The following is a 24,436-nucleotide window of genomic DNA, read 5'->3' as shown; positions in this document are numbered from 1 at the left end:
GTGTCACTGGTGTGATGATGTCGGCATTGATGTCACTGGTGTGGTGATGTCAGCATTGATGTCACTGGTGTGGTGATGTCGGCATTGATGTCACTGGTGTGGTGATGTCAGCACTGATGTCACTGGTGTGGTGATGTCGGCATTGATGTCACTGGTGGGATGATGTCAGTATTGGTGTCACTGGTGTGGTGATGTCGGCATTGATGTCACTGGTGTGGTGATGTCAGCATTGATGTCACTGGTGTGGTGATGTCAGCATTGATGTCACTGGTGCGGTGATGTCAGTATTGGTGTCACTGGTGTGGTGATGTCAGCATTGATGTCACTGGTGTGGTGATGTCAGCATTGATGTCACTGGTGTGGTGATGTCAGTATTGGTGTCACTGGTGTGATGATGTCGGCATTGATGTCACTGGTGTGGTGATGTCAGTATTGGTGTCACTGGTGTGGTGATGTCGGCATTGATGTCACTGGTGTGGTGATGTCGGCATCGATGTCACTGGTGTGGTGATGTCAGTATTGGTGTCACTGGTGTGATGATGTCGGCATTGATGTCACTGGTGTGGTGATGTCAGTATTGGTGTCACTGGTGTGGTGATGTCGGCATTGATGTCACTGGTGTGGTGATGTCAGCATTGATGTCACTGGTGTGGTGATGTCGGCATTGATGTCACTGGTGTGGTGATGTCAGCACTGATGTCACTGGTGTGGTGATGTCGGCATTGATGTCACTGGTGTGATGATGTCAGTATTGGTGTCACTGGTGTGGTGATATCAGTATTGGTGTCACTGGTGTGGTGATATCAGTATTGGTGTCACTGGTGTGGTGATGTCAGTAATGGTGTCACTGGTGTGGTGATGTCAGTAATGATGTCACTGGTGTGGTGATGTCGGCATCGATGTCACTGGTGTGGTGATGTCGGCATCGATGTCACTGGTGTGGTGATGTCGGCATCGATGTCACTGGTGTGGTGATGTCGGCATTGATGTCACTGGTGTGGTGATGTCGGCATTGATGTCACTGGTGTGGTGATGTCAGCATTGATGTCACTGGTGTGGTGATGTCAGCATTGATGTCACTGGTGTGGTGATGTCGGCATTGATGTCACTGGTGTGGTGATGTCAGCATTGATGTCACTGGTGTGATGATGTCAGCATTGATGTCACTGGTGTGGTGATGTCAGCATTGATGTCACTGGTGTGGTGATGTCAGCATTGATGTCACTGGTGTGGTGATGTCGGCATTGATGTCACTGGTGTGGTGATGTCAGTATTGGTGTCACTGGTGTGGTGATGTCAGCATTGATGTCACTGGTGTGGTGATGTCAGCATTGATGTCACTGGTGTGGTGATGTTGGCATTGATGTCACTGGTGTGGTGATGTCAGCATTGATGTCACTGGTGTGGTGATGTCGGCATTGATGTCACTGGTGTGGTGATGTTGGCATTGATGTCACTGGTGTGGTGATGTCAGCACTGATGTCACTGGTGTGGTGATGTCGGCATTGATGTCACTGGTGTGGTGATGTTGGCATTGATGTCACTGGTGTGGTGATGTTGGCATTGATGTCACTGGTGTGGTGATGTTGGCATTGATGTCACTGGTGTGGTGATGTCAGCAATGATGTCACTGGTGTGGTGATGTCAGCATTGATGTCACTGGTGTGGTGATGTCAGCATTGATGTCACTGGTGTGGTGATGTCAGCATTGATGTCACTGGTGTGGTGATGTTGGCATTGATGTCACTGGTGTGGTGATGTTGGCATTGATGTCACTGGTGTGGTGATGTCAGCATTGATGTCACTGGTGTGGTGATGTTGGCATTGATGTCACTGGTGTGGTGATGTTGGCATTGATGTCACTGGTGTGGTGATGTTGGCATTGATGTCACTGGTGTGGTGATGTTGGCATTGATGTCACTGGTTTGGTGATGTCAACTTTGATTTCACTGGTGTTGAGACGTCAGCATTGATCTCACTGAGGTGGTAATGTCAGAAGTCCAAGAACTCAGGGAGGTCATTTTGGTCCAAGCAGTTGGTTTTAGAACCTAGTAATGTCCATTAATATTAGGCTACTTTCACACTAGCGTTAACTGCAATACGTCGCAAATGCGTCGTTTTGCCGAAAAAACGCATCCTGCAAAAGTGCTTGCAGGATGCGTTTTTTCAGCATTGACTAACATTAGCGACGCATTTGCGACGCATTGCCACACGTCGCAACCGTCGTGCGACGGTTGCGCCGTGCTGTGGCGGACCGTCGGGACCAAAAAACGTTACATGTAACGTTTTTTGCTCCCGACGGTCCACTTTTTCTCACCACGCATGCGCGGCCGGAACTCCGCCCCCACCTCCCCGCACCTCACAATGGGGCAGCGGATGCGCTGGAAAAATGCATCCGCTGCACCTGTTGTGCGGCGGAGACAACGCTAGCGTCGGGGACCTCGGCCCGACGCACCGCGACGGGCCGAGCCCGAAGCTAGTGTGAAAGAAGCCTTACCGGTAGGATATGCACAATTAGTTGACTTATTTAGATTGTCAATAGGGGGATGCGTAGTTCCTCAATCAGCTGAAAGAACCCTCAAAAAGAAACCTCCTACTCTTTGTAGGACCAGGCCATCTAAACAGAAATATAGACCAGTTCCTGAATTCAAGGAGAACAGTGTAATACCTAATTCTTCCATTGGAGGTGCTGCAGGGAAAACACATATAGTCCACTGATTACAGATGATCGCTGAAGGTCACATCTGCTCATCATGGGAGGAACTTGTTATAATAAAAGGACTACTTTTGAGAGAATTTTCTGGCTGGAGCAAACATAAAATTATAATCATTTTTTTTTCCACCAGACTCTAGCATGAACCTGGACCATCCCTTAAAGCTGTGATTAGACACAAGCACAAACCCCATCGTGGAGACCACTTTCCAGTAGCCATAGAAACCCGCCTCATTTATTAGAGAAAAGCAGAGAGACCCACAAGGAGACCAGTTTTTCCAGAACAGTATCCTTCATCATGAATTCAGCCTCTGGGTCTCTGCAGCTAAAGTTCATGATCCTGCGCTTTTAAGTGCTGAATTGTACTTGCCAGCCCATCCTTCTAAATTACAAAGGATGGATTTTTCCAGCCCCCTTGTTCCATCCATCTCTTTCCAGATCTCTGCGAAAATCTGCAAATTTGTGTCCTCCTTCGAAAAAAAAAAATGCTATTAAAGCTCCGATATCTTCTATTTTTACAGCTTTTTCCATAGTTAAAAAAAAACAACTTAGCGTCTGTTTGAGTCCATCCAAAAGTAGCCGACCTGGCGAGCATCATCATCATCTATATTGTGAAGGTGGCAAGATCAATTCTAAAACTATTTTGCCAATAAAAAGGCCGCTCCTTCTCATTCAGAGGGTGGAGGATGTGAGATGATCAATGTTTAATAGATTCCTTCAAGACAATATTGCACAAACATTACCATCAGATGCATGCTTAATTAAGCCCAATTATTGCATGCAAAGGGCAAGGCACAAGTGCACTGAAAAGGAGTCCTGTGGGATTGCATTCATACTTAAAGTGGCTTTCTTAATTGCACGGCTTCAGTAACAGAATCGCAAGGCTTCTTTCTTGTTTGAACCACAAATCAATGGATGTTTGTCTCGTACATACTAAGACGGCACTCGAGGCATTCTGGTTACTGCAGCAACTATAAGGCCACATGCACACATTGCAGAAAGGTGTGCAGATTTTTCGGCACTGATTTTGGTAAATCCGCAGATAAACGGCACTGTGGATTTACTGCGGAATTACCGCGGATTTATCGCGTTTTTTTTGTGGTTTTTGGACGGATTCCACCTGCGGTGTTACAACTGCGGATTCCTATTATGGAGCAGGTGTAAACCGCTGCGGAATCCGCGGTTTCCGCGCGTTTTTTTTTCCGCAGCATGTGCACTGCGGATTTTGTTTTCCATAGGTTTACATGGTACTGTAAACTCAGGGAAAACTGCTGCGAATCCGCAGTGGCCAATCCACTGCGGATCCGCAGCAAAATCCTCAACGTGTGCACAAACCCTCACACATGTCTCTGACTACTAGAATACTGCCCCTATGTACCAGAATATAACTACTATAATACTGCTCATATATACAAGAATATAACTACTATAATACTGCTGATATGTACAAGAATATAACTACTATAATACTGCCCCTGTGTACAAGAATATAACTACTATAATACTGCCCCTATGTACAAGAATATAACTACTATAATACTGCCCCTATGTACAAGAATATAACTACTATAATACTGCCCCTATGTACAAGAATATAACTACTATAATACTGCCCCTATGTACAAGAATATAACTACTATAATACTGCCCCTATGTACAAGAATATAACTACTATAATACTGCCTCCTATGTACAAGAATATAACTACTATAATACTGCCCCTATGTACAAGAATATAACTACTATAATACTGCCCCTATGTACAAGAATATAACTACTATAATACTGCCCCTATGTACAAGAATATAACTACTATAATACTGCCCTTATGTACAAGAATATAACTACTATAATACTGCCCCTATGTACAAGAATATAACTACTATAATACTGCTCCTATGTACAAGACTATAACTACTATAATGCTGCCCCTATGTACAAGAATATAACTACTATAATACTGCCCCTATGTACAAGAATATAACTACTATACTACTGCCCCTATGTACAAGAATATAACTACTATAATACTGTTCTTATGTACAAGAATATAACTACTATAATACTGCTGATATGTACAAGAATATAACTACTATAATACTGCCCCTATGTACAAGAATATAACTACTATAATACTGCTCCTATGTACAAGAATATAACTACTATAATACTGCTCCTATGTACAAGACTATAACTACTATAATGCTGCCCCTATGTACAAGAATATAACTACTATAATACTGCCCCTATGTACAAGAATATAACTACTATACTATTGCCCCTATGTACAAGAATATAACTACTATAATACTGTTCTTATGTACAAGAATATAACTACTATAATACTGCTGATATGTACAAGAATATAACTACTATAATACTGCCCCTATGTACAAGAATATAACTACTATAATACTGCTCCTATGTACAAGAATATAACTACTATATTACTGCCCCAATGCACAAGAATATAACTACTATAATACTGCCCCTATATACAAGAATATAGCTTCTATAATACTGCTCCTATGTACAAGAATATAACTACTATCACAAAATAATAAGTTTTCATGTAACCTTTAATAAGATGTGTAGTAGAGGGGTGACACGGACACTAAACTTCAGGAGGGCAAATTTCCAACGGATGAGAGAGGATCTTGATGCAATTAACTGGGACGATATCCTGAGACACAAAAATACACAAAGAAAATGGGAGACATTTATTAGCATCCTGGATAGGACCTGTGCACAGTATATACCGTATGGGAATAAACATACTAGAAATAGGAGGAAACCAATATGGCTAAATAGAGCTGTAAGGGGCGCAATAAGGGACAAAAAGAAAGCATTTAGAGAATTAAAGGAAGTAGGTAGTGAGGAGGCATTAAATAAATACAGAAAATTAAATAAATTCTGTAAAAAGCAAATCAAGGCAGCAAAGATTGAGACAGAGAGACTCATTGCCAGAGAGAGTAAAAATAATCCCAAAATATTCTTTAACTATATAAATAGTAAGAAACTAAAAAATGACAGTGTTGGCCCCCTTAAAAATAGTCTGGGTGAATTGGTGGATGAGGATGAGGAAAAAGCCAATATGCTAAATGACTTTTTTTCATCAGTATTTACAAAAGAAAATCCCATGGCAGACAAAATGACTAGTGATAAAAATTCCCCATTAAATGTCACCTGCTTAACCCAGCAGGAAGTACAGCGGCGTCTAAAAATCACTAAAATTGATAAATCTCCGGGCCCGGATGGGATACACCCCCGAGTACTGCAGGAACTAAGTACAGTCATTGATAGACCATTATTTTTAATCTTTAAAGACTCCATAATAACAGGGTCTGTACCACAGGACTGGCGTATAGCAAATGTGGTGCCAATATTCAAAAAAGGGGCAAAAACTGAACTCGGTAATTATAGGCCAGTAAGCTTAACCTCTACTGTGGGTAAAATCCTGGAGGGCATTCTAAGGGATGCTATGCTGGAGTATCTGAAGAGGAATAACCTCATGACCCAGTATCAGCACGGGTTTACTAGGGACCGTTCATGTCAGACTAATTTGATCAGCTTCTATGAAGAGGCAAGTTCCGGACTGGACCAAGGGAACCCAGTGGACGTAGTATATATGGACTTTTCCAAAGCTTTTGATACGGTGCCACACAAAAGGTTGTTACATAAAATGAGAGTAATGGGGATAGAGGAAAATATGTGTAAGTGGGTTGAGAGCTGGCTCAGGGATAGGAAACAAAGGGTGGTTATTAATGGAGCACACTCGGACTGGGTCACGGTTAGCAGTGGGGTACCACAGGGGTCAGTATTGGGCCCTCTTCTTTTTAACATATTTATTAATGACCTTGTAGGGGGCATTCAGAGTAGAATTTCAATATTTGCAGATGACACTAAACTCTGCAGGGTAATCAATACAGGGGAGGACAATTTTATATTACAGGATGATTTATGTAAACTAGAAGCTTGGGCTGATAAATGGCAAATGAGCTTTAATGGGGATAAATGTAAGGTCATGCACTTGGGTAGAAGTAATAAGATGTATAACTATGTGCTTAATTCTAAAACTCTGGGCAAAACCGTCAATGAAAAAGACCTGGGTGTATGGGTGGATGACAAACTCATATTCAGTGGCCAGTGTCAGGCAGCTGCTACAAAGGCAAATAAAATAATGGGATGTATTAAAAGAGGCATAGATGCTCATGAGGAGAACATAATTTTACCTCTATAGAAGTCACTAGTTCGACCACACTTAGAATACTGTGCACAGTTCTGGTCTCCGGTGTATAAGAAAGACATAGCTGAACTGGAGCGGGTGCAGAGAAGAGCGACCAAGGTTATTAGAGGACTGGGGGGTCTGCAATACCAAGATAGGTTATTACACTTAGGGCTATTTAGTTTGGAAAAACGAAGACTAAGGGGTGATCTTATGTTAATGTATAAATATATGAGGGGACAGTACAAAGACCTTTCTGATGATCTTTTTAATCATAGACCTGAGACAGGGACAAGGGGGCATCCTCTACGTCTGGAGGAAAGAAGGTTTAAGCATAATAACAGACGCGGATTCTTTACTGTAAGAGCAGTGAGACTATGGAACTCTCTGCCGTATGATGTTGTAATGAGTGATTCATTAATTAAATTTAAGAGGGGACTGGATGCCTTTCTGGAAAAGTATAATGTTACAGGGTATATACACTAGATTCCTTGATAAGGCGTTGATCCAGGGAACTAGTCTGATTGCCGTATGTGGAGTCGGGAAGGAATTTTTTTCCCCATGGTGGAGTTACTCTTTGCCACATGGGGTTTTTTTGCCTTCCCCTGGATCAACATGTTAGGGCATGTTAGGTTAGGCTATGGGTTGAACTAGATGGACTTACAGTCTTCCTTCAACCTTAATAACTATGTAACTATGTAACTATAATACTGCCCCTATGTACAAGAATATAGCTACTATAATACTTCCCCTATGTACAAGAATATAACTACTATATTACTGCCCCTATGCACAAGAATATAACTACTATAATACTGCCCCTATGTACAAGAATATAACTACTATAATACTGTTCCTATGCACAAGAATATAGCTACTATAATACTTCCACTATGTACAAGAATATAACTACTATAATACTGCTCCTATGTACAAGAATATAACTACTAAAATACTGCCCCTATGTACATGTACAAGAATATAACTACTATAATACTGCCCCTATGTACAAAATATAACAACTATAATACTGCCTCTATGTACAATATAACTACTATAATACTGCCCCTATGTACATGAATATAACTAGTATAATACTGCCCCTATGTACAAGAATATAACTACTATAATACTGCCCCCTATGTACAAGAATATAACTACTATAATACTACTCCCTATGTACAAAATATAACAACTATAATACTGCCTCTATGTACAATATAACTACTATAATACTGCCCCTATGTACATGAATATAACTACTATAATACTGCCCCCTACGTACAAGAATATAGTTACTATAATACGGCCCCTATGTACAAGAATATAACTACTATATTACTGCCCCTATGTAGAAGTATATAACTACTATAATACTGCCCCTATGCACAAGAATATAACTACTATAATACTGCTCCTATGTAGAAGAATATAACTACTATAATACTACTCCCTATGTACAAAATATAACAACTATAATACTGCCTCTATGTACAATATAACTACTATAATACTGCCCCTATGTACATGAATATAACTACTATAATACTGCCCCCTACGTACAAGAATATAGCTACTATAATACGGCCCCTATGTACAAGAATATAACTACTATAATACTGCCCCTATGTATAAGAATATAACTACTATAATACTGCCCCCTATGTACAAGAATATAACTACTATAATACTGCCCCTATATACAAGAATATAACTACTATAATACTGCCCCTATATACAAGAATATAACTACTATAACACTGCCCCTATGTACAAGAATATAACTACTATAATACTGCCCCTATATACAAGAATATAACTGCTATAATACTGCTCCTATGTACAAGAATATAACTGCTATAATACTGCTCCTAAGTACAAGAATATAACTACTATAATACTGCCCCCTATGTACAAGAATATAACTACTATAATACTGCCCCTATGTACAAGAATATAACTGCTATAATACTGCTCCTATGTGCAAGAATATAAAATACTCCCCCTTTTTACAATAATATAACTGCCATAATATAGCAAGGCATGATGGAGAAGCTCGCACAGTTGTACCTGAGCTCAAGTGAGCCTTCTCTGGTTCTTGCAATCTTTTGCATTGTGTAAATTGACAGTGGACAAACTTCAAAGATTCCCACCAAATCGAATTGTACGTACTTCTTCTACGGATATAGTAAAGTGCACCACAAATTAGATTTTAATTGTTACGTTTGGTAATGAGGTTGTCAGAGCAGAGTCATGTTCTTCAGTAAATGCAGGTGGTTTTGTAAGATTGACTGAGACGTGGCGCTATCCTCTTGTCAGATGTAATATCGGTGAAAGAATAATCTACAGATATTCCTGCATCATAGCAGAGAACATAGAAAAATAAATAAAAAAATAAAATCTTCTCATACGCTGCCACTGTAGGTGAAATCCAGATTGGCGCTGAGAAACATAACGTCCCATATTACGATACCTTGACCAGGAGATTAGCATTTAGGAGACCCCCAAAATATCACTTGCAATGTTCCCCCCACTAAACTTACTCATTACCAGCTTGGCAAAGGAATTAAAAATAGGCAAATTATGCCTAAAAATGCATTATGGCACAATATTTACAATAAAAATATGAAAGTATTCCAAATTCCTAAGTCTTCAACCAATATGGGTAAAACTAAATGTGTTGTCCAGAACTAGAAAAAAACCATGGCTGCTTTTCCCAATCTCATACCTCATGTACGGTAGCAAAGTAAGCGATGCAATCATTGAGCTTACCATGAACAAACCAGAAAAATCTCTGATGTCTGGTCAGTACATGTTCCTACCCGAGTAACCATTGGAGCCAATTACTTTTTGTATGATAACATAATCATTACTGTTGACGACCAATCGTAAAAGTCGATATCGTCAAACATGTTCTTCGCGTCATGGCCAACTTTACACTAGACCTGGTTTGCCTTATAGTTCACGTTCTCCGAAAACTCAAGTTATCCCAAAACACCCAACATGACTGAGTTGACCAAAGGAGTTTATCCACCACAGTAGTCTGAAAAGACCCATGGATTTTATCTTTGAGAGGCCATGGAAACTGAACCCAGTTTTTTTTTTCACAGATATTGCCAACAAAATTGGAAATATTGGTCTGGAAAACAAATTTTGTAAATTGACTGTATAGTGTAAGTATATTTTGGACATAACACACTCTCCAAACCCTTCAGAGATTTTCTTGATAGCTAATGGACTGGTTTCTGTAAGAGTCAAAGTTACATGACCCAAGTACATATTTATATGGTCACACGGCACAGTCAAAAATGATCATCTGAGGTCATCCATTGGACAACAGATTGGCGAGTTTTTGGAAATGGCAGACCATTTCACCAAGAATCTTCATCAGTTTAGATTTTCTTACAAAACAACAATTGACAACAAAATTTTCCTCAAAAATTGGTTGAACCAAAATACTTTTTTTTATTGTTTAGAACTTTATTAATTACTGAGAACTCAATGTATAAACTTTCTAACTTATCCAATTAAAAGGAAACTATTTAAACCAAGCAGAGCTGTGGCCAAACAGTTCGGTGCACCTTCCCACCTATTTTGCCACCTCTTCGTCGATTGATAGCTTGGCTTTTCAGGAGCCTGAGAAAGTCAGAGATAGATGGAAAACAGCTAGGTGGTAGGGTTTAGCAGAGTTGCTAGTCCACTCCAAGGGTGCACAAAGCAGCTGTTCTTGATTTGAGCAGACATTTTGTACTGGCAGACTTCATTTATGGTTCCCGTTGAGGTCTCACAGTCTTATTTTCCCTGAGGCTCATTGTATACGGTGATTGCGCTTTTTCTGTAGACCACAGAGCATAACTTACATTAATCGTTTTTGTCTAAATATTTTTGACAGAACTTCAAAAATATTGTTTCATTTTTAATTTTTCGGAAATTCTACTATACATGACATCTCCTAGTTACATAGTACAAGATGGCTTTGAGGACGTTTGGACATCTAAACCAAAAAAATGCTAATTTTATTTAAGAAGTCCCAATTCACTTACTCAACTAAAAGTTTCACAGAGGTCACCAGATAGATGGTAAATATATTGGACTACTATGGAGTTTGACATAGGGTAGACCATGGTGTAAGGTCTAAAGGCCCAGCTTTTTTCACATCACTGGGACCTAATGGACTTATCATTAAGCATAGAAAAGTGTGCCAGAAATGCTCCTCATCAGAGCTAACCCCTTTCAGAATGACCCCATCACCACCAGCTGCTTTATATTCCTGTAGTGGATGGATGGCGCCAGTTTACAAGACTGGAAGCAAGTCTTACAGGACAGCTCTCCTTTCTCGTTCATCAGTGGTCGTCCCAAAGTAAAACCCTTTTCACAATATTAATATGAACTTATAGGACTTATGAACATAGGTCTTGTTTATTAGACAACTCCATTGAATAGTATAATATACACTGACAGTGACGAGGGTGGGACATTCACTGACTTCCAGTTATAAACTTATCAACACTGATATTGCAACACCAAGAAGGAAAAGTGATGGAGTAATGGAAATCATGGGATGGGCAGACATGTTGATGATCTGCAAATGATCAAAAGATGGAAAAAAAACCTTTCAAAACGTCTCGATTTATTCAGTGTGGAGTATGAGCGGCATGTGCAGAAATCTCGGCACTTCCAGCCTCGGCTGCTATCGATGAGGTTATTAATGGTCATCTGAGGAAGGTTCTGCAGTGCTGAATGCACTTGATCATGGAAATCATCAGCATCAGCTGCTGGCAGCTCCCTTTGCGATTGGCGATCAATGACAACTCAGATGTGCTTGATGGGAGACAAGCCAGGAGATGTTGAAGATCATGGTAGCATCTTTAGACCATGCAGGCTGCTCATAGTAGCATATACAAAATGCAGCCTGGCATTGACATGTTGAAAAACGGCTCCTGGGACACTTTCACGCTCCACCATGAAAGCCTCGTCATGTGTTGCCCACTTGGTCTCCAGACCAATGTCCGGCTATCATTACATCCAAGACAACAGCGGGACTCAACACTGAAGGGGACAGACCTCAATTCCAGGCTTCATCTCCATCTAGCTCTGCACCATGATAACCTTTGAGAGTGGTGGCATGGGGTCAATGAACCACCTATAGATGGACACCTGGCTTGTAGCCTAACTTCACGCGGGTGCCTTTTGATGGTTTCAGAAAACGTTGTGTGACGCCTTGGACTCGATGTGTGACGTCTGATTTCACTTACAGTATAGAATAGATAATTTTGTACCATTCTTTGAAGCTGACAAGGTCAAGTGGGAAACGCCGTGAAGAGGACTTCATGAGAGAGCATCACATACCTTTCCCTTACATTATGGTGAGGGGTGGCATAATTTAGGGTGTCCGGACCCATATATTCGTTATTCCAGGTTCACTAACAGCTCGACTTTACATTGATTTAGTTGTTGACCCAGTGCTACAGCCATTTCTCTAAAGTGTACCAGGAGCCGTTTTTCAACACGACAACCCCGGTCACACGTTTCTAGTGCTACTGTTAGCATCCTGTGTGGCTTAAATGTACTCCCATGGCTGCAGGGTCTCCAGACTTGTCTCCATTTCATCACTTACATATCTTTAACATATCTATCCATCCTTTTATTTGTATCATCCCACAACTTTTTTTTCTTGGTGCTACAATTTCAATGTTGAGGAGTGAAGATAACATCTTCTAAACTCCAGTAGGTGGATTTACCCTTTAGAAGAAAAAAAAACATTTTATCATCACCAATAATCCTCTACAATACTCCTTATCGTTACATTATTGACTGAACAAACAACCGAAACCAGCAGAAGAAAAAAAAAAACACAAAACAAAACCTTTACAATAACTGTTATTCTCCCCGTACAAGTGCATAAAATGTCAACCAAATAATCACATGACATGAAATATACCAGGTGGAAATGCCAGGTCACGTTGTATCACCCAGGCATTAAAAAAGGGGTTAAGAAGGTGATTAATAAATGCAAAGTCATAGCTTTGTCCTTTAGAAGAAAAAAAAGAGAAAAAACATGCTTTTTTTACACTTTTCAAACCTGCTGTAAAAATGTGCCATTTATTTTTGAAGAAACCATGGCTTCCTATTTATCCAGGCCCTGCTGTGCCGTAATGTCACCTCACTTAACAATGCCCGGCTAGACATTTTGACAGTGTCAGGAGTCATTCAGAAAGGAAAGCAAAAAAAAAGCTTTGAATAACTCTGTGAAATATCCGTTCAACTTGAAGCTTTGCAATATATATTTTTTCATTTCGGCCAACAATCACTGAATAAAAAGTTTCTCTGTCACTTTTGGCTGTAAAATGCTTTCTTGGGAAACTTTTTGTTTTCTTTTTGTATTCTCGGAGTTCAATAACCCATGCAACCTTTCAATTAGCAATTAATGAGCAGACGGGGAGGACTCGTTAGCGATTTTGGCGAGAAGGTGTTGTTGCCTTTTTCCTGATGAGAATCAAATCAACGCACAAAAGAAAACAAAAAAAACTTGACACAACTCAGCTGCAGTTTTTTTGGAAAAGTCGATCTGAGAAAGGTTCCCCGCCATGTGTTAGGTTTGTTGCTGGGTCTACGAGTCTTTTGAGATACGCAGCTGGTGCCTTTGAAGAACCTGGATGGAATTTAAATTTGGTAGATATGTGTGGCGGCAGGGAGGAAAGTCAGAACATTAAAGTCAGCGGCAGATGTTGACACGAAACGTAAACAGAGGGAACAATATGTAGAAAAATATAGTAAAAAAATATCCATTTGTCCCATTGTCTGGTAGTCATTTTGCCGGTGGATTTCATTATTCTGCTGTCACTTCCCGCATTCGAGAAAGGCTACTACACCACCTGAAGAGTGATTTCCTCTAGCGGAAGTTGTATTGTGTTGAAACGAACAAATATTTTTGTTTTTACAAAGTCTATATTTTTCAAATTTTTGCATCCAACACATTTTAACTTAACTTTGTGCATCAAGTTGGATGTTTGTAATATTCAGTTGTCAGTGGTAGACATGTGTATTTTCTTGGCATGTAAAGATGTCCCTTCTATGCTTCTCTGCATTCAAGAGACGTGGGATGAATGTCTGAATGTCTTGAAGATTTTTGAGGAACCCAACAGATTGCTAACATTGGGAAACCTGGTGCTCCATCTACTCCAACTGTAAGTCGATGTTGATCAAGAGTTTCGAGCACCGATACAAGCCAACATCTCTTCGGACATATGGACATCATGGTTGGGTGGTTCCATTGTATGAGCAGCTCCTGTTTTGCTGGGCTGGGTGTATCCATTCATTTCAGGGGGAATGTTGGGCTGCTCATGGTTTCCTTCACGCATCAATATCAATTGGTTACAGAGGGCTGACCCATAACCATCAGTTGAACATGATGCTATTTCTTTTTAGAAAGACTTTTTCTCAACAAGATGGACCCTTTCAATTCTGCAAGTACAGGACCAGTCACAACAAGTTTCTATGATTTGATTTCCATCAAACAACCAAGATCTCAACTTCCTAAGGATCATGAGAGGAGTAAGAGCGATACCTAAAAGTTTGTATTTTTGAGTAGAGTTTTACGACAAAGTTAGGGACTTGAATTAGAGACCGAGATGGGTGGCAGCCCCAAGGAATAAGCTACTTTCCGTGATTGAACCGGCAGAAATTTTCAACGGTCAACAGTCACAATTTCTTCAGACCAGAAATCAAAGAGATAAAATAAATACATTATAACAATGACAATGTATCGGGGGATTACTTCATATACACTTTGGTCACTTCACCTTTAATACTGGGAGTATAGATAAAAATGTAAAGCCTGGAGGCTCTGGAATCCGCCACCCTCAAATCCTCTTTAACTAGACATCTTGACCTCATGGAAAAAAAAATATAGCCCTAGGAAGATTTAAAGCAGCGCTGGCTTGTTCAAGTCATTTCATCTCAATTCGCCACTCAAGGGATTGATGAAAAACTATTACATGCAAGGTGAGATATGGCAGCACTGAATGCTAGCCTATTTGCTGAGAAGGGATTTCAAGATGAGTGGGTCTAACAAAAATCCAGATTACCATCAATATACTTCTATAAACTCATCATATCGCAATATGTGGTGGTGGTAGATTCTACAAGTTTTATATGTTGGAAGAAAAACCTCTGTTAGTGATTTTTGTATTTACCGGGATGGACTTGGTAATGGAAGCTTATCTTAGGTTCCCTATTTCAAGCACCATACATAAGATTGATTTAAAAGAGTAGTATACTGGAAAGTATAAAATGGCTACCATGTAGGAGTGAAATGATGACATTTTTAACACTTTATTCATAATACTTTAATTGTTGTTGTAAAGTCTGTGTAACCTCTCTATATGGCTGGCTGTGCTGCAGCTTCTGAAATAGTTGCCGAAAGCACAAAGCCCTAATTTTCTGCTTCCCCCCGGGAATGACATCTATATACTTTTTTGTGAGCATGTTATCCCTGCTCTATCCCTCACTTCTTTCAAAGTTGCCTAGTGAAGGTAGGTGAGAAATACCAGCATGGAGTGCAGGCAGAAGATTGTACACAACAGATAAGTGTATATGAGAGTGAGGCGAGCACCCACAGTAGGGTGTGAAAGATCACATAGACTGTACCCATTCTCCTTTACCCAGTGAAGATTATCTTTTGTTGTCCAAAAGTAATCATTTTCAGCAGCACATCGCCCTGTGTAAACAGGACCTGTGCTGCCGAGAACAATGCCAGCCTATATGCACAAACTGATTGCCGAATATTACGTGATCTGTCTGTCTAAACAAATTGTTTAATTGCATTATGTAAATTGTAAAGCAACCACAACAGAGTCTGCAGGGGATGAAAGATCAAACAGGCTGAATCAGAATGCAGAGAGGGAGGAGAGCATTTATAGCAGAGTCTTCAGTGGGGGTGAGAGATGAAACAGGCTGAATCAGAATGTAGAGAGGGAGGAGAGCACTTATAGCAGAGTCTTCAGTGGGGGTGAGAGATGAAACAGGCTGAATCAGAATGTAGAGAGGGAGGAGAGCACTTATAGCAGAGTCTTCAGTGGGGGTGAGAGATGAAACAGGCTGAATCAGAATGTAGAGAGGGAGGAGAGCACTTATAGTAGAGTCTGCAGGGGATGAGAGATAAAACAGGCTGAATCAGAATATATAGAGAGAGGAGAGCACTTATAGCAGAGTCTTCAGTGGGGGTGAGAGATCAAACAGGCTGAATTAGAATGTAGAGATGGAGGAGAACACTTATAGCAGAGTCTTCAGTGGGGGTGAGAGATCAAACAGGCTGAATCAGAATATAGAGAGGAAGGCGAGCACTTATAGTAGAGTCTTCAGTGGGGGTGAGAGATCAAACAGGCTGAATCAGAATACAGAGAGGGAGGAGAGCACTTATAGTAGAGTCTTCAATGGGGGTGAGAGATCAAACAGGCTGAATCAGAATGTAGAGAGGGAGGAGAGCATCTATAGCAGAGTCTTCAGTGGGGGTGAGAGATGAAACAGGCTGAATCAGAATGTAGAGAGGGAGGAGAGCACTTATAGCAGAGTCTTCAGTGGGGGTGAGAGATGAAACAGGCTGAATCAGAATGTAGAGAGGGAGGAGAGCACTTATAGCAGAGTCTTCAGTGGGGGTGAGAGATGAAACAGGCTGAATCAGAATGTAGAGAGGGAGGAGAGCACTTATAGCAGAGTCTTCAGTGGGGGTGAGAGATCAAACAGGCTGAATCAGAATGTAGAGAGGGACGAGAGCACTTATAGTAGAGTCTTCAATGGGGGTGAGAGATCAAACAGGCTGAATCAGAATGTAGAGAGGGAGGAGAGCACTTATAGCAGAGTCGTCAGTGAGGGTGAGAGATGAAACAGGCTGAAACAGAATGTAGAGAGGGAGGAGAGCACTTATAGTAGAGTTATCAGTGGGGTGAGAGATCAAACAGGCTGAATCAGAATGTAGAGAGGGAGGAGAGCACTTATAGTAGAGTCATTAGTGGGGGTGAGAGATCAAACAGGCTGAATCAGAATATAGAGAGGAAGGCGAGCACTTATAGTAGAGTCTTCAATGGGGGTGAGAGATCAAACAGGCTGAATCAGAATGTAGAGAGGGAGGAGAGCACTTATAGTAGAGTCTGCAGGGGATGAGAGATAAAACAGGCTGAATCAGAATATATATAGAGAGGAGAGCACTTATAGCAGAGTCTTCAGTGGGGGTGAGAGATCAAACAGGCTGAATCAGAATGTAGAGAGGGAGGAGAGCACTTATAGTAGAGTCTTCAATGGGGGTGAGAGATCAAACAGGCTGAATCAGAATGTAGAGAGGGAGGAGAGCACTTATAGTAGAGTCTTCAGTGGGGGTGAGAGACCAAACAGGCTGAATCAGAATGTAGAGAGGGAGGAGAGCACTTATAGTAGAGTCTTCAGTGGGGGTGAGAGATCAAACAGGCTGAATCAGAATACAGAGAGGGAGGAGAGCACTTATAGTAGAGTCTTCAATGGGGGTGAGAGATCAAACAGGCTGAATCAGAATGTAGAGAGGGAGGAGAGCACTTATAGCAGAGTCGTCAGTGGGGGTGAGAGATCAAACAGGCTGAATCAGAATGTAGAGAGGGAGAAGAGCACTTATAGTAGAGTCTTCAATGGGGAGGGGTGACATATCAAACAGGCTGAATCAGAATGTAGAGAGGGAGGAGAGCACTTATAGCAGAGTCTTCAATGGGGGTGAGAGATCAAACAGGCTGAATCAGAATGTAGAGAGGGAGGAGAGCACTTATAGTAGAGTCATCAGTGGGGTGAGAGATCAAACAGGCTGAATCAGAATGTAGAGAGGGAGGAGAGCACTTATAGCAGAGTTATTAGTGGGGGTGAGAGACCAAACAGGCTGAATCAGAATGTAGAGAGGGAGGAGAGCACTTATAGTAGAGTCTTCAATGGGGGTGATAGATCAAACAGGCTGAATCAGAATGTAGAGAGGGAGGAGAGCACTTATGGTAGAGTCATCAGTGGGGTGAGAGATCAAACAGGCTGAATCAGAATGTAGAGAGGGAGGACAGCACTTATAGTAGAGTCATCAGTGGGGTGAGAGACCAAACAGGCTGAATCAGAATGTAGAGAGGGAGGAGAGCACTTATAGTAGAGTCTTCAATGGGGGTGAGAGATCAAACAGGCTGAATCAGAATGTAGAGAGGGAGGAGAGCACTTATAGTAGAGTCATCAGTGGGGTGAGAGATCAAACAGGCTGAATCAGAATGTAGAGAGCGAGGAGAGCACTTATAGTAGGGTCATCAGTGGGGTGAGAGATCAAACAGGCTGAATCAGAATGTAGAGAAGGAGAAGAGCACTTATAGCAAAGTCGTAAGTGCGGGTAGAGATCAAACAGGCTGAATCAGAATGCAGAGAGGGAGGAGAGCACTTATAGCAGAGTCATCAGTGGGGATGAGAGATCACACAGAGTATAAAGAGGGAAGAAAGCATGTTCAATAGTCTTTGGGGTGTGAGCAATCAAAAAGAGTATAAAAAGTGTAGAGAGGAAGAGCACCAACAGCACACTCTTCAGAGAGTCGGAGAGAAGACATACTGTCTGTATCAGTGGTTGTAAAAGGTGAAAAGTGTCTAGATTCTGCTCCTATTTTGTTCCCACTGCTCCCCTAAGTATCTTTATTTCAAGTCCGCCATTTAATTCCAGAGAAAGGGACCTTTTTATTTAATGCTAATTTTGATGGTCTTTAAGGAGATATAGCGGACAGGATCCTCTGGGGCGTGTGTTTCAGCAGTTCTGCATAAGCCACACCCTGTTGTAAAAATCAGCACTACATTGTAAGGCCAATATCTCTGGAACAGCATGGCCGATTTTCAAAAAGAAAAAAGCTGAATACTCAGGGAAGCAGTTCGGAATAAAATAAGAGCAAAAACGGTCCACTTATTATCTGATGAAAGACCCTCTTTACGCTGAACTAGTATATAAAAGCTATTGAGCGGTACCTTTTTTTTTTTTTACCATTAATCTGGTCCCCCGGACAATATGGTTATTGTATTGTTGTTTTATGTTTTCTCTCATCATTTTGTTAATTTTTAGCCCCTTTTTTTGGTTATATTGTGTGTTCTAGGATTGGGTAAGGTTCTTTGTATACTTCTTAGATACATCCACAGTTAGTATTGTGTTGCAAGCAATGTGACAGCTGACATGTGTTGGTAATTTTAGGTCTCGATGTAAAGGGTTCTGTTTTTTTTTCCCATGCGGTGATGCCGTGTCTGCAGCATGTGAGGTCTGGTTGGTTCATGACATAAAATGTCCATTACATTGGTTAATAAGAAATTTTCCTTAGCTTGGAAAAAGAGCCAGGAAGAACCCCTGTGGGATACTCGGCTTCTTCTGAAGCACATTCACAGCAGGAACCTACCCTATTAGTGACTTCATTATTGGAGTGCACAAGACAGAAATTATATCTTCTCCTTAAAGGTGGAAGTAGACAATGAGGTGGTGGAGAACTTTCCCAGTAAAGGATATATGAAATATAATGAGAATGACATTAACGTGTGCTACAGACATTGAGCTCTTCCAAGTCTAGATGATATATAAAAGTATATACAGTGAACTTCTCAGAAAAACTCACCTCTAATATCAAGCAAAATTTTTTCCAGCACACTATGAGCCCAATTTATCGTTCACGTTTTTTTTTTAAGTCACTTTTCTTTTTTGATTTGTGGTTTTCACTGCCTTTTCTTGCACCAAATTCATCAAAATGTGACAAGCGATTCATACATTTTTGTACAAAGGCCCAAAATTGTATTTTTTTCCTGTCTTTAACTGGTTTTGCTCTTGTTAAGAAGGACAGGTTGAACGTTTCGCAAATTCTTGCAAAAAGTGCGAAAAAAATCATGTATCATTCGATTAGGGGCTGGAAAAAAGTTTTGCAACTTTTTTTTTTTAAATGTCTCGTTTGATGAATATGCCTCAAACATTTGGAAAAGAAACACTGATTTCAAAATCAGAAAATTAACTAAACCACAAATCTGTTGCAAATCAAAAAGTCACCAATTGAGATAATTTCATGCCAAAAAAACTGGTGGAAATGCTGTGATGAATGGGACCCAGTAGGGGCGATTCATCAAAGCTTTTTTTGCCAGATTTCTAGTGAAAAAAAAGCTGTGAAAAATCTCATTTTTTTTGGTACAAAAGTGAGGTTGCACAAAAAATCCAACTTTTGGCGTGTTCATGTCATTTTTACCACAGCTCCGACAAAGGGGCTGGAGTAAGGTTTGAAGCAAGGCACGCATAGAGGTATAGCTATAGACTAAACACCATGCTAAATGAACATTGACTCAATATTTAAGAGGTTGTTCACTACTTTTCATTGATGACCTCTCCTTAGGATAGGTCATCAATGTCTAATCGGCCAGGGTCCGACACCTGGCACCCCTGCCGATTAGTTGTCATTGGTGTCGGTGGCTGCCAGCCAGAAGTATTCACTTGCAGAGCAGGCCATCTTCTGATAGTGACCGCCGCAGGTTAGTAGACATCCATCTCCTATTCAAATCAATAGGAGGCGGATTTGTAGTACCCTGCGGAGGTCACTGTCAGAAGACAGGTCTACTCCACAAGCGAGTACTTCCAGCTTACAGCTGCCACCAATAGCAGCTGAGCCTACGGATAGGTTATCAATGAAAAAGTAGTGGACAAACTCTTTAAAACTCCTGTCTAATTAATTGTGGGTTTGAGATCATGCTTGACCCTGCGGCGGTCACTGTCAAAAGACAGGTCTACTCCACAAGCGAGTACTTCTGGCCTACAGCTGCCACCAATAGCAGCTGAGCCTACGGATAGGTTATCAATGAAAAAGAAGTGGGCAACCTCTTTAAAACTCCTGTCTAATTAATTGAGGGTTTGAGATCATGCTTGACCCTGCGGCTGTCACTGTCAAAAGACAAGGCTACTCCACAAGCGAGTACTTCTGGCCTACGGCTGCCAACAATAACACCTGAGTCTACGGATAGGTTATCAATGAAAAAGTAGTGGACAACCTCTTTAAAACTCCTGTCTTGTTAATTGGGGGTTTGAGAACATGCTTGGACTTTCTGCTGGAAAGGTGCAGGAAGAGCTTTCTCGTTAAGAATCCAAATACTCACCTATTACCCAATTCTTAACATTGCTAACATGCTGATTCTGACTCACTGTTCAATGTTGATTGACATTGGCACACGGGTAAAACTCATGCCTTGGTGACAGGTTCTCATTATTTAGACTATGACATTAAAGGGATTTTCCAAGACTAAAATATTGATGACCTGTTCTCAGGATACATCATTAATAGAAATAAGTGAATCTTTTGAAAAATCAAATTTACCGGCTTCGTCGAAGCTTGATTTGCTGCGAATCAAAAGTACACCAATGTCTCTAATTGACCTAAAAAGACAGGTTTGACCTTCTGAAGTCTCCTATGAAGGCATCCAACCCCTTTCAATCTTTAACGCAAAGCCAGCCTAAGTAATGGCCAAGTAACCTCAACTTATATGACTCCCAGTATACGGATGGCAAGGAGTTGCACAGTACCTCTCCTATCTCTCTCTTTTCATCACACACTAATTTTCTTCACTGCTTTGCTGTCGCGCACACTGTCTGTATAGTTTTTTCAGTGTTTTATTGACTAGTATTTAAAGGGAATCTGTCATCTGATTCATGCTGCCCAAATGCTCCAATGTTTCATAGAAAATAGAAGAGCACAAGTGGGAGAGAATTGTCAATCACCTGCAGCAATGCTGGGTATAACCGGCCGTGGGCGATGTTGAATCTGTTTGGTCTCTGACTGGATATTTAAAGTATACTTTCCAGTTGTGCAGCCAGGTTCTTAATCATTCTGCCCGAAATTTGGACAGCATGAATCAGATGACAGGTTCCCTTTAAAGTGATTCAAGATAGTTGACGTTATTGCAAGGACACCATATGTTTTCATGCCTCCGGTTAACCACAGAAGTATAAAAACAATGGGACCCTACTCAAACATTCCCCTATAAACTAAGCCATCATCGCCCCTTTTTATCTGCAGTCTTTATTTGAAGCCTGGCTCTCAAACTAAAGATGGTCGCTACGACACATAACCACATTAATAACCACCCACGACACAATTCTGGTATTTTGTAGTCTAATATTCGAAAGCATAAACAACCAAGAACAAGTCCATCCAGAAATGCTGCCAAAGCTTGCAACTGAATAGTCAGAGTCACAGAAAGTTCCCTTTGTCTGTTCCCTAAGTGTTGGATCCTATCGAGTCCTTTGATCAATGCTCTTCCTTGCTCAGACCAAGTGGTGACACTCTACTGAACTTGGCTGATCGGTCCAGGAACGTGTCAAGCCAGCTCGTGATTACATCTTCATCCGATGGACAAGATTGCCATCCCATTCTACTTGCTGCCACTCTCCTCAGACATTGGAAGACTTTGAAAGCTTCCCCGAGTGCCGCAGAAACATGTTTTGTCCTGCAGCCAGATCTGTAATGACTGAGTCTTTAATCCCGCTGTTTTTTTTTTCTCTTGGCACTTTCCAATTGATGGACAAATTAAGAAGCCAAATTCAAGGGCTTCCCGGTCTTTCAATTTTCCTTTTTTTTGTACATCTGCAATGGCTGTGACAGCGATAATTAATCTCCCTCTGTCGGCATTGACTTTAGATGTAAATCATTACAACCCCAATATCAGCGAAAGAAGAGATCTTTGGATGATATCAACTAATCATAATTTCACATGAGAAGGCCTATGATGCCGTGTCAAGTGGAAATATCTCCTGACGTGCTTCAATGACAATACATGAAAATACTAATAAGCATGGTAATAACAACATCCCGAGACTCTTAAGAGCCCTTCAATGTCATCAAGATTTACAGCGAAGAAGAAAATCAAGCTTTCGAATACCAAAGTAGGTGTTACCGTAGCTTGATGTCAAGAAGATGTATCGTAGACCTTCAGTGAGTACCCTTTGGGTTTAAGTGGGTTGCTTAGCAGAGGTTCAAGAGGAAATGTGAAAACAAAATGACTTATGCTCACCTTGGATGGTCACTGTGAATCCACCACCACTAATCGGATGGCTTCTCCAATCTTCATCCTAAGTTGATGAGTTGAACACCATGCCCACGTGATCTTTGCAGTTTTATCTTCTACCATATGCATCAATAGAGCAGTATTTGCAGTTTCACATCAATGGTCAGTGAGCAGCAGGCAGCAAACACAGCTCTGCCTCTGCTCTGTGGAGAAGTCCAAAGGAGTTGAGCTATGCTAGAACTAACGATGTAAAACCCCACAGGCAGCTCTACTAATGTATTGTAGATAGCAGAAGATATATCAGAAAGGCAGGGTACTGCACAGGAAGCAGAATAAGGTGACTTCCCTACTTAAATTAGCTTGATGATTACTCAAAGAGGTGGTGCTAGTCTGGGAACAGCCGGGGAATGAGGCAGATATCCCACCGCTGCCACCAATTTCTAAAGGGAACAAACAGGAAGATCATGGAGATCCCACAGCTGCCACCAATTTTTGTCACAAACAACACTCCGCTGCCTCCAATGATCAGGATAATCATGCAATTGACGTGACCACGGCTGCTTTCGCTACTAGGCATGTACACAGTACACAGTACAGACCAAAAGTTTGGACACACCTTCTCATTTACAGATTTTTCTGTATTTTCATGACTATGAAAATTGTATATTCACACTGAAGGCATCAAAACTATGAATTAACACATGTGGAATTATATACTTAAAAAAGTGTGAAACAACTGAAATTATGTCATATTCTAGGTTCTTCACAGTAGCCACCTTTTGCTTTGATGACTGCTTTGCGCACTCTTGGCATTCTCTTGATAAGCTTCAAGATGTAGTCACCGGGAATGTTTTTCACTTCACAGGTGTGCCCTGTCAGGTTTAATAAGTGGGATTTCTTGCCTTATAAATGGGGTTGGGACAATCAGTTGTGTTGTGCAGAAGTCTGGTGGATACACAGCTGATAGTCCTACTGAATAGACTGTTAGAATTTGTATTATGGCAAGAAAAAAGCAGCAAGTAAAGGAAAACGAGTGGCCATCATTACTTTAACCCCTTCCCGACCCATGACGCCACGTAGGCGTCATGAAAACCCGTGCCAATCCGACCCATGACGCCTATGTGGCGTCATGGAATGATCGCGTCCCTGCAGATCGGGTGAAGGGGTTAACTCCTATTTTACCCGATCTGCAGGGAGAGGGGGAGTGGTACTTCAGCCCAGGGGGGGTGGCTTCACCCCCCCGTGGCTACGATCGCTCTGATTGGCTGTTGAAAGTGAAACTGCCAATCAGAGCGATTTGTAATATTTCACCTAAAAAACTGGTGAAATATTACAATCCAGCCATGGCCGATGCTGCAATATCATCGGCCATGGCTGGAAATACTGAAGTGCCCCCCCCCACGCCCACCGATCGCCCCCCCCGTCCTCCGTTATGGGGTCCGGTCCCCTCC

At 41.3% G+C, this 24,436-nt stretch overlaps 1 protein-coding gene across 8 annotated transcripts in view; it reads right to left on the bottom strand.

Annotated features, from left to right (window-relative positions):
- Positions 1–24,436, bottom strand: part of TENM4 (teneurin transmembrane protein 4) — a 1,485,534-nt gene that overhangs the window by 759,326 nt on the left and 701,772 nt on the right. The window lies entirely within an intron of this gene.

Source organism: Ranitomeya variabilis, chromosome 3 (genome assembly GCF_051348905.1).
Source record: "Ranitomeya variabilis isolate aRanVar5 chromosome 3, aRanVar5.hap1, whole genome shotgun sequence".
Taxonomy (NCBI): Eukaryota; Metazoa; Chordata; class Amphibia; order Anura; family Dendrobatidae; genus Ranitomeya; species Ranitomeya variabilis.
Note: the sequence above shows the minus strand (reverse complement) of the source record. Positions and strands in the feature narration are given on the sequence as shown.